The 12,198-nt window shown below is 38.2% G+C and overlaps 1 pseudogene; it reads right to left on the reverse strand.

The window, feature by feature from the left end:
- Window positions 1-344: 344 nt before the first annotated feature.
- On the reverse strand, window positions 345-8,631 carry LOC110125254 (ADP-ribosylation factor 1 pseudogene; annotated as a pseudogene).
- Between the last annotated feature and the right edge of the window lie 3,567 nt (window positions 8,632-12,198).

Below are 12,198 nucleotides of genomic sequence, written 5' to 3' on the forward strand. Positions count from 1 at the left end.
AAAGTCCGGGGGAGGAGCAACAGGCTCATCTGACACAGCCATTCCTGGATGACCCATGTGCCTAAAATCCCCTCTCAGTACTAAACAGTGGGTTGATTTTCTTTTTACAGTTAAAATAAAAAAAAGAGTAATATTGCATAAGAGTACCAGAAACTGCCTCATTGGAAACAAAAACTGTTTACATTAAATAAAAATCCAGTTGCAGGTTGCATCTGCACATTTATAGCATGGTGAAGCACACAGTGACTGATCATGCAGAGAGCTTCTGGCACTCACACCACAGGGATAGGAAGAAGGGGGGAGAGGGAAGGAGCAAAGAGTACAGCTCATTTCTGGTTCCAGAGCTAATTGGACAGCCAGTCAGGTCCCTCATAGAGCCCATCTCCACTGGTGGCACAGCTGGCCTGAATGTACCAGTTCCCGTGGTGCAGAGTGTAGACCCAGCTTGTCTGTGATCTCAGCTGCATTCATGGCATTGGGGAGGTCCTATTAGCAAACACGAGCAGAAAAGACGTCCCAGGGTTCATCTTCTGCCAGCATCCTCACGTGCACCTCACAGGCCTCATTCACACACGGTCATTGCTGTCAACCACAAGATGAGACCTTTTGTGATCTGAAAGTAGTGGCACCATAGATACTGGATCTTGTCCTGGCCACCCATGTCCCATAGAGTGAAACTGATGTTCTTGTATTCCACCGTCTCCATGATGAAGCCTATAGTGATCACGATTTCACCCAGCTTCACTTTGTACAGGGTAAGGGTCTTTCCCACAGCATCTAGGCCCACAATGAGAATGCACATTTCTTTTTTGACAAAAAGGCCCTTGAAGAGGTTTGCAAAGATATTCCCTGGCACAGCTGCTGCTCAGAGGCAGATGTTGGTTTCACTCTAACACAATTCCAATAATGATTTTACTAGACCAGAATAAGCAAGGAAGGTCATCAAGAGTGTAAGGCGACTGGGCTATAAAGTAGCTAGCAAGAATCTCTAACATCTCGTGTGACCCACTCCTTAATACTAGTACAGGCAGAAGAGTTCTTCATGGTCTCAGTCGTAATCAGTTAATTTTTAGAAAATGCTTTTAATAATGGTCCCATAACAAAGTTTCCACTGGAATGAAAGTCACTAGCTTTTGCATTGCTGGAGCTCAGAGGGTTTGTCAGCCCATGTTCATATTTCAATTTCCAGCCTGGGGCTTTGAATTTTTTCTCTTTTTTATATTCTTTTCCATTATGGTTTATCCCAGGACATTGAACATAGTTCCCTGTGCTATACAGAAGGAACTTGTTGTCCATCCACTCTTCTTTTAAAAAATTCATTTATTATAATTGGAGGCTAATTACTTTACAATTGGGGTGGGTTTTGCCATACATTCTATATGAAATAGTTTGCATCTACTAACCCCAAACTCCCAATCCAGCCCTCCACCACTCTCCTCTTTCCCTTGGCAACCACAGGTCTGTTGTCTATGTCTGTAAATCTGTTTCTACATCATAGATAGGTTCATTTGTGTCATATTTTAGATTCTATATGTAAGTGATACCATATGGTGCATCTTTCTCTTTCTGACTTCACTTAGTATGATCATCTACAGTTGCATCCATGTTGCTGCAAACGGCATCATTTCATTCTTTTTATGACTGAGTAATATTCTATTGTATATATGCACCACATCTTCATCTATTTATCTTTTAATGGACATTTAGGTTGTTTCCATGTCTTGGTTATTGTAAACAGTGCTGCTATGAACATTGGGATGCATATAACTTTTTCAGTAACAGCTTTGTCTGGAATGAATTGCTGGATCTTATTGTAAGTGGATCTTTAGTTTTCCAAGGAACCTCCATTCTGTTTTCCATATTGCCTTCACCAACATTCCCATCAACAGTGTAGAATGATTCCCTTTTCTCCACACCCTCTTCAGCATTCATTATTTGCAGACTTTTTAATAGTGGCTATTCATTAGCCTCCAACTAATAAAAATAAATGGAAAAAAAAAAGTAGTGGCTATTCTGACCTGTGTGAAGTGGTACTTCATTGTAGTTCTGATCTGTATCTCTCTAATAATTAGCATCTTTTAAAATGCTTATTGGCCATTTGTATGTCTCCTTTGGAGAAATGTCTGTTTAAGACTTCTGCCCATTTTTTGATTGGATTGCTTGATTTTGTTGTTGAGCTATATGAGCTCTTTGTATATCTTGGAAATTAAGACCTTGTTGGTTTCCTCATTTGCAAATATTTTCTCTCATTCTGACGGTTGTCTTTTCATCTTGCTTATGGTTTTCTTTGCTATGTTAAAGTTTGTAATTTTAATTAAGTCACATTTGTTTGTTATTATTCTTATTGCTTTGGGAGACTGACCTAAGAAAACATTGGTATGATTTATGTCAAGAGAATGCTTTGCCTGTGTTCTCTTCTAGGAGTTTTATGGTGTCTTATGTTTAAGTCTTTAAGCTATGTTGAGTTTATTTTTGTGTATGGTGTGAGGGTATGTTCCGGCTTCACTGATGTAGCTGTCCAGCTTTCCCAATACTATGTGCTAGAAACTTTCTCCCATTGTATATGTTTGCTTTCTTTGTCAAAGAATAATTAACCACAGTATGTGGGCTTATTTCTAGGTTATTCTTTGCCATTTATCCATATGTCTGTTTTTGTGCCAGTACCACACTGTTTTGATTACTGTAGCTTTGTAGTACTGTCTGAAGTCTGGGAGGGTTACTGGTGCTTTGAATTTAAATGGTCCTTTGCAAATGTGTTTTTAATTTATATTTAATACATATAAATACAACTGAAGCTTCAGATGAGAGGGAAAGGGGTATGAAAAAATACAAATGGTTATTTGAGAGTAGGAATATCTCCTGTCTCACATTCTAAATTCTAAGTTGGGGAAGAGAGAAGTCATAAAAACAAAGGAGGATGACAGGGCATATTCTCACATTTATTTGGAAAGCTCTTCTATTCATCTTGTCCTGGATTCTTTAAGGGAACTAGGCAAAAAAGGAAGAAAAACAGAATATGAAAGAATCAATTAAGAGGTATTGAAAGAATTTCATGTAGCTACTGGCATATATTCAAAAAAATTGAAAAAAAAATATGAATTGTGCCCAAAGTCTTGTGGTTTTTTGTCACTTACTTTGAAATTTAAAGTTTTATGTATACCTGAGAATAAGATCTTTCAGGGAAAATTCAATTTCTGAAACTGACATCTTTTTACAAAATGGAGAAAAGAAAGATGCACATAAAAGAGATTAAACTTGGAAATAAGCCTGATGTTATAAATTGAGATTCTTCAATCACAGACCATGCTTTTCTTTTCTTGACCCCATGGCTGTTAACACTTCATTACTGTTAACACTGTAGGCTTGACTTGCAGCCAGCTCTTCTCAGTGGCTTCTCTTAGTCTAATGAAATGAAGATTTGCCATGATTTTGATCTTGTTAAGTAAGATCCAGTCTTAACCTATATAAACTATGGTAAATGCACAATGATAAATTAGACATTTAAGCTATCTCAGTCTATTTTCAACCGAGCTCCCTTTTAAGCTTAAATCAATCACATTTTTATTCAAACACTTCAATGGGTCCCTATTTCAAAAAACATAAAGAAAAAGCCCTTCCAGAAACCTTTGAGTACCATCTGGTATTCCTCTCCTTCCCTTCCCCCGACTCCAATATTGCTCACTCTGCTTCAGTCACATAAGTGTCTTTGGAAATTCTTCTACCATCCAGTTGCTCTCTTGACTCCTTCAAGTCTTAGCTCAAATGTCATACTCTCAATCGCCACTGTTTGAAAATGTGAACCTCCCTCCAAACCACATACCATGTGATTCCCCTTATCTTGCTCTATTTCTTTTCTCCAGTTTATTTACACTTTTGAATATACTATAAGATTTCTTATTTATTATTGTACTTATTGTTTATTTTCTACCCCTGGCCCACTAGGATGTAAACTGTACAAGGACTTTTGTCATTTTATTTCATTGATGTATCCAAAATGCTTAGAACACTGCCTGACATAGAATTATCCAATAAGTATTTTTGGAATAAAGGGAAGAATATGTTCAGTATTCATTATCATTTATTAATTGGTATTGGAAAATAATCTGAAACTCAAACTTCATTATATCTGATTCTCTAAACATTAGGCCATATGTCCTTAAATAGATGTTCAACTGAGACACTGAGAGGGAATGGAAAGAAATAGGCACAGGGATCAAATCATAATTTAGTCATTTATCAGCTATGGAAAAGTAAATTTCTGTGAACTTTAGTCTTCCTTTGTGAAATAACTGATGAGGACATTAAGTGAGCAACTAGATCAGTTCCTGGTATCGTAGGCACATGATAAATGTGAGTTTCTCCACTTTTTTCCAACTTCTCAGTAGACTCCACCTGGCAGGGGGCAAAAGGAAAAATCTAAGGCACCTGCAGAGATCGACAGTGTGCCCACAGAAACTCATCATAAGAAACTGTGCAGGAAATTGGAAGAAAGGTGAAAAGGCAGTTATCAGATCTTTTCTAGTCCTTTTTCAATGGAAGGCCTTGTCAATGGGGACACTGAGAATGAGGATAGACAAGAGTGCATCTTACTCATGACTGTGGAGGAAGAAATTGGTGACCTAAATGGTGAATGAAAGTGCTGGCCATGCAGAGCCAAAGCAACCTGACCAAACACATTATGAAAGCAATACAGTCACCGACCAAGCGCTAAGTCAAAGGGTCGGAGAGGTAAAGGGGCCAAAATAAGGCTTCATAGACATTTCTCCAAAGAGGACATACACACAGCCAATAGGCACATGAACAGACGCTCATCATCACTAAATAATAGAGAAATGCAAATCAAAACTACAGTGAGGTATCACCTCACACAGGTCAGAATCAGTACAGTTCAGTCGCTCAGTCGTGTCTGACTCTTTACAACCCCAGGAATCACAGCAGGCCAGGCCTCCCTGTCCATCACAAACTCCCGGAGTCTACTCAAACTCATGCCCATCAAGTCGGTGATGCCATCCAATAGCCATCATTAAAAAATCTACAAACAACAAATACTGGAGAGGGTGTGGAGAAAAGGAAACCCTCCTACACTCTTGCTGGGAATGTAAGTTGGTGCAGCCTGTATTGAAAACAGTATGAAAGCTCATAAAAAACTAAAAATAAAAATAAAGTTTTCATATGATCTAGCAATCCCACTCCTAAGCATACACCCAGATAAAACTATAATTCAAAAGATACTTACCTCTGTGTTCATAGCAGCATTATTATTATAGCCAAAACATGGAAACAATCTAAATCAACAGATGAATGGATAAATAAGATGTGGTACATATATACAAAGAAATACTACTCAGCCATTAAAAACAATAAAATAATGCCATCTGCAGCAACAAATGGCTGCATTTGTTGCTGCAGATGGATGGACCTCAAGATTATTATATTAAGTGAAGTCAGTCAGAAAGAGAAAGACAAATACAATATGATATCACTTATATATGTGGAATCTAAAATACGATACAGACAAACATATATAGAAAAAAAAAAGACTTACAGAATACTTAGAACAGACTTGTGCTTGTCAAGGGGAAGGAGATTTGGTATTAGCAGAGGCAAACTATTACATATAGAATAGATAAACAACAAGTCTTACTGTATAACACAGGAAACTACATCCAGTGTCCTTGGATAAATATAATGGAGAAGAATATGAAAACACACACACACACACATATATATATGTATAACTGAGTCACTTTGCTCTACATTGGAAATTAAACACATTATAAGTCAACTATACTTCAATAAAAATTTTTTAAAAAGAATAAGAAGGTTGAGAGTGGCTATAGGAAATATTGACTCAGTGAATGTCATTGCAAAAGGCCATGTACTGCAGCCAGATTGAGAGGCCTGGATGAATAAGGGCATGAGATAGCACAGTCCTTTAGAAAGTCCTGCACAGTATGGACAGCAACCTTTTTGACAGTCTAGGAATCTGTCTTCACTGATACTCATCTGACATTTCTAAATAAGGCTTTCATTCAGGAAACTAGAAAAAGGCAGGACTGAGAAATAGCATTCCCCTTCCTCATGTCAGAGGGAGTAGTACTTCATACTCTGAAGTCAGAAAGAACATTAAAGTGAAATATATTTTTAATAAATAGAGTAAGTTTTAACAAATGCTCATGGACTCAATGAACGATCAATGGCAAGTCAGTAAACGAGTGGATCAGTAAATGTGGATGTTCAGTTGTTCTTGCAGATTGAGCACATTTCTAGGACTTTCATTTGAGGGGGACAACTGGGGAAAATTTCCCCAATAAAACAATGTTTTATTGTACAAAAGAAGATATTGAAACTCAGAGAAGTAAATTGATTTTCTCAAAGTCACACAATTATTACTGGCTACATTAAGACTAAACACTGATTTACAAAACAAAATTCCAGTTTCTACTGGAAGCTATTTTTTCAGTGACCAAGATACTTGTATTGGTGCCTGATTCCTTTCAAGTTGGAAAGTGTTTCCATATAGAGTAAATAATCAGACAGGTGAAACAGTAAAAGCATTTCAATAGACTGTGGTGTACTGTATATTTTTTCCTATTTTATTCTATAGTCACCTTTCCTAGGGACAGAAATTCTTGTATCTCTCAGAGTTGTTTTTTCTTAGTTATAGTATACACATATTAAAGAAAATTGAAATTAAAAGAGTATATGTATGTGTACATGTATACTTCATACATATATATTATATATATAAAGTTATCCAACATATATATGTTGGATATATATATATCCAATTGGATATATATATATCCAATCTTTAATTTTCTTTGTATATTATTTAATTACATAATTTAATTATGTAATTATTTAATTTTCCTTGAGTATATATACCACAATACTCATATACTGCTACCACTTGAGGCATAACATCATTAACAGTTTTATAAATTATCTTACATTAGTCATTATTAGTGCTGATAAATAACATTCAGTTTAGCTCTTGTTTACTGAGCTCCTGCTTTTTGACAGGCCCAATAACAGGTGTGGAGATTTCAGAAAATGAGGGGTTTTTTTCTTTTTTTTAGGTTTTTTTTTTTTTTGATAAACATTTTAGAGATTCTTCCATGTCTTTAATGAGCTTTTGAAACCTTCCATAATCTTATTCCTTATGTTGGCTACACAAAGTTACCTCAATGGAGAGTTAATGTTTAATTTGTGTTGGCTTTCCTAATATTGTACTCAAATTCTAGAAGTTCAGACAGTTCAGGACCTGATCATACCTAGGGATGTCAATCTTTTGGCTCTAACCATTGACCCCAAATAAAGACCTTATAAGGTCTGTGAATGTAGCATCTCATATATCCCATTATGGGTGATTCTTTTTTCAGAGTAAGCAGGGAATAAAAGACATTCTAAAACTGTTCCTCATCCTCTTATTCCTTTTGAGATTTTCAAATAGGTGAAGCTTAGAATTATGACTGGCTACTTCACCTGAGTACACTACTCTTTGATGGAGAAATTCACCTATTCTTTTTCTATATAAAGTAAATCAGTTTTACAAACTGAGATCTTGTTGCCACTCAGAGTATGGCACTGAATTAGTCTCTGCTGGTCTTCACCTGAGCGGGCTAGTCACTTTTTTAAAAACATAATTATCTTACCACATTGCAAAGTATTTTGCTTCATCAATTACATGTTTTGAGAAGGTAAAATCTCCATTATCTATAAGAAACCTCTACTATCAATAGATAAAAAGATGATCTACAGAGAGCTATAAAACAGAATGTTTCTAAGTTCATACTATTGACAATAATAAACATTCTGTGAAAAAGAACAGAAAGCACCAAATTTAAAAACAATTACATGACTGTCTGATTCAATCAATCAGAAACTGGAGGGGAGAAAAAATAATACAGTATGCATCAACACAAAATCCTGCATATAACTGATGTACAATCAAAATTCGTTAAACTGAATTGACATTTCATGGTTTAATTATCTGATAAGATGCTTGAGGATTGACACTGTTTAAAAAAGACAGACAAACTTTAGACACCAGAGGAGTGGAAAACCGTTTATGTTTTATTAATTTTGATTTAATATTAACTTTCCAAATACCTTCTTATAAAAATATTCAAAAATAAAAATCAAATTAAAAACTAAATAAAAATAAGATAAAATAATTTTAAAAAGAAAAATATTTAAAGATAAAAAGATTCCCTGTTGCCTCCTCTATCAGTGCCTTTGCCCCTTCGGTGAGATGCAGCCCACCCCCACCTCCCCATTAGACCTCCAACACTTTTAGGTAGGTCTTAGACCCTGGAGCCCAGCCAGCTGGGCCAAGTTCCGCTCCAATCCCCCATCCCCCGGAAGGCCCCTCTCCATCCCGGCCAATCTCCTCCTGGTGAGTGGGCTCTTGGGAGTATGGGAGCCTCTCCCCTCCCCAGGAACCACTTGTGCCGCCTCTACTTTTCCTTTCCCCCGCCCTCCCTCCCATGTCTTACCTGGCCCTGCGGGGATTCCTCCCATCCCCCAGGTGTCCGAGTTCACCCGCCAGCGCCTAGGAAAGGCCCTCGTTGTGAGCAGATGGAACTCTGCATTCTCTTGCTCTGCCATCTTGGCCCCACCGCGCATGCTTACTCTTTCTTGCCTTTCCAGAGCCTAGGGCAAAGGCTGACACGTGCAAGTAAAAGTAAAGTGTTAGTTACTCAGTTGTGTCCCACTCTTTGTGACCCCATGGACTGTAGCCCACTAGGCTCCCCTGTCCATGGGATTTCCCAGGTAAGGATACTGGAGTGGTTTGCCATTGCCTTCTCCAGGAATCTTTACCACCCAGGGATATAACTGAGGTCTCCTGTATTGCAGGCGGATTCTTTACTGTCTGAGCCAGCAGGGAAACGCAATAAACATTTGTATTGAATGTGAAATATATATTATGCATGAGGAGATATTTTAGATGACTGGAAGGGTTTATTTGAACATTTCAAAGGTTTATCCTTTACTCTGAAAATTGTAAAATTAGCTGTTCTAAATTCAAACATGGAAATGACAATTGCTTGAAAATTACTTACAAATCTGCGGTCTGTATAAGCCATGGAGGTCAACATTGAAAGGGTAGCAAATAGGGTCCAAAGATTCATTTAGTAATACTGTTTTGAAAGATACCCTGCAATGAGAAGCCCTGGGTTTCCGATTTCCAAATAACCCGTTAAAGAAAATTCCCTGGTTATATCTTTTTATTAAAAAAAACACAACACTTATTCCTTTTTATTTTTTTGGCTGCAGTGCATGGCTGTGGTGTCTTAGTTTCCCCACCAGGAATCAAACCTGGGCCCCTGACAGTGAAAACATGGACTCCCACTGGACCACCAGGGAATTCCTTGATTTTAGCATCTTTGAAACCAGGAAAACTAATCTTCAAACCCATCTGCTAACCAACTAACCATGGGCAAGTTACATTCCTTCTCTGAGCATTAGATGATTTTTTTTTCCTCTCTTGTTAAAAACAGATACAGCACATTAACCATTCCTTATGAGCATTAATCAGATAGCATGTATGAACACTCACAACACATAAAGACTCTCAATAAATGTTAAGAACCTTTCCCTTCATTATAGTATATAAATCACCTACCCAGAATGTAAATTAGAGATACCTGCAGCATTCACCTAACTTTCAAGAAAGTCATTAAAGACTTTTTTGCAATATATATATATATATATATATATATATATATATATTTATGTCCTTATTTTTATATGGCTATATTATGCTATATGCATTTGCAGGACTGCAGTTTGAGCCTGAAACATCTCTTTTTGCTGAAACAGCAAACATATAAATGAATGAGCCATCATAGTTTATGATACTATATCAGGTAGTATTTGCTATAAAACAAACAAAATTCTGTGGTTTAAATGACATTTATTTAGTTCATGATTCTGTCGGTCAGCAATTTGGGTTGTTTGAGTCTTCTGATGATCTCAGATGGGCTCGCTACTGTATCTAAAGTACAATTCTGGTTAGCTAGGAAGCTTTGCTTCTGGGGAAAACGTGCATAACCAGGACATATGTATCTCATCACTCAGCTGCATAGCCCAGGCTCACTCACATAATAACCCAGGAAACTAAGAACAGCCGAATAGCAAGCTCAATGCGCATATACTTTTCTGGTCTTTGTGTCATGTTTGCTGATATCCTGTTGGGAATGGTGATAGTTTAGTCACTAAGTTGTGTCTGACTCTTGCAACCACATGGACTGTAGCCCACCAGGCTCCTCTGTCCATGGGATTTCCCAGGCAAGAATACTGGAGTGGGTTGCCATTTCCTTCTCCAATATCCCATTAGCCAGAATCAACTCACATGGCCAATACAGACTCAAAGATTAGACAAAGAGATTCCACTGCTTGAAGTGAGGGGAACAAGTGGTGCTCATTTTTGTAATCTACCATATATAAAAATTAAGATAACGTTGAAGCCACAACTACACAGAGGCTTGGAGGTTGTGATGTCGCTGACCAGCAGAACACTCCATTCCCTTACTCGCTACTTGCACCTTGCAAATGTCTTATTTGAATCTCCCAGAAGTCTGAGAAGGTGAATCTTACACAGTGATTTTTTTGTGGAAGTGCTCTCAAAACGAGTCTATTTTAAAAAAAAAGTAGAAAGATGCAGGATTGGGCGAAGAAAGAAGTTAAGCAAAGACACAGCTTTATCTAATCCCACAGAGAGCTCAGGAGCATGAATGGCAGCAGCCTTGTCCCAACTTTAAGCGGCAATACCAATCTTCTATTCCCCATCAGCACCAGCACTGTCTCAGGCAGTGACTGCTGGCTTTCCCGAGGTCTGTCAAGGTAAGGTTGCCATTGCCAGGCTTGGCAGCTCTCTCAGGTTGAGAAAAATGTTCTGGAGACCTGACACATGTGACCTGTTAGCATCTCAGTCTTTGTTTATGAACTGAACTTTTGTGTCTCTCCAAAACTCAGCTTAAAGCCCTACCTCCAACTTAATGGTATTAGAAAGTGGGGCCTTTGGAAAGCGGTTAGAACTAGATGAGGTCACGGGGACTCCACTCTCCTGAATGGGATTAGTGCCCTTATGAGAGTCTCCTAAGAGCTTGCTTCTCCCCTCTGCTCTCCTCCCTGTGAGGATACGAGAAACTGGCACTCTGCAGCCTGGAAAAGCACTGCCTCCAAAACAGAACCCTGCCCGCACCCTGATCTCCAACTCCCAGCCTCCAGAGCTTAAGTAAATTTCTGTGGTTTATAAGCCACCCAGTCTGTGGTACCTTGTTCGAACAGCCCCAGCTGGTTAAGATAGTCCTGGAAATTAAAATATATGCACACCTTAGCCTCAGCTTTAGGCTTCTCCCCACTTGAATATTTATATCCCAAGGTCCAGCCCTAGAGACCTTCAGTTCTGATCTTTCATTGAGAAATGGTCCTTTCACAGTGCATTTGCCACTCAGAACAGTTTTGATTTTTCAAGTATTTTCCTAAAATAGACAATAGACTTTTCCAGCCTTTTATACTGGTTTGGATTTTTTTGGTAGCAACTATGTTCTCTTAAGATTAATTACCAAAAAAGTTTAGATTAATATTAGCAATGCATGCATTCATACCAAGTTGCTTCAGTTGTGTCTGCCTCTTGCAACCCTATGGACGGTAGCCCTCCAGGCTCCTCTGTCCATGGGGATTCTCCAGGAAAGAATAATGGAGTGGGGTACCATGCCCTCCTCCAGGGGATCTTCCCTACCCAGGCATTGAACCTGTGTCTCTTATGTCTCCTGCATTGGCAGGTGGGTTCTTTACCACTAGTGCCACCTGGGAAGCCCAATATTAGCAATACAAAATAGAAAATACAATTTATAGGATAAGCTAAGTCAGGCTAGAGATCTTTTGTAGATGGATACATTATTTGGGGAATTTGAAATAGAGGAGAGGAAAAAGTGTGAGGAGTTTTTGGTCTACGGTGACTAAGTGGGATGTTAACAGTAAGGGAGTGATCAAAAAAGAGAGGTGTGGCCACTGCCGTGTGGAGATCAACTTTAGATAAAGACTAGAAGTGAAATATTTTGTGCAATGTCCTCCTTTAGTTTCCTCCTTCAGATTTCCATAAAGCATTTCCAATACCTTGACAACACGTTGAAGATTAGGGAGTGGAGTTGAGAGGTGGGCAGTCAAGATGGGACAGCTGTTAAA

This window comes from Odocoileus virginianus, chromosome 11 (assembly GCF_023699985.2).
Source record: "Odocoileus virginianus isolate 20LAN1187 ecotype Illinois chromosome 11, Ovbor_1.2, whole genome shotgun sequence".
In the NCBI taxonomy this organism is placed as follows: Eukaryota; Metazoa; Chordata; class Mammalia; order Artiodactyla; family Cervidae; genus Odocoileus; species Odocoileus virginianus.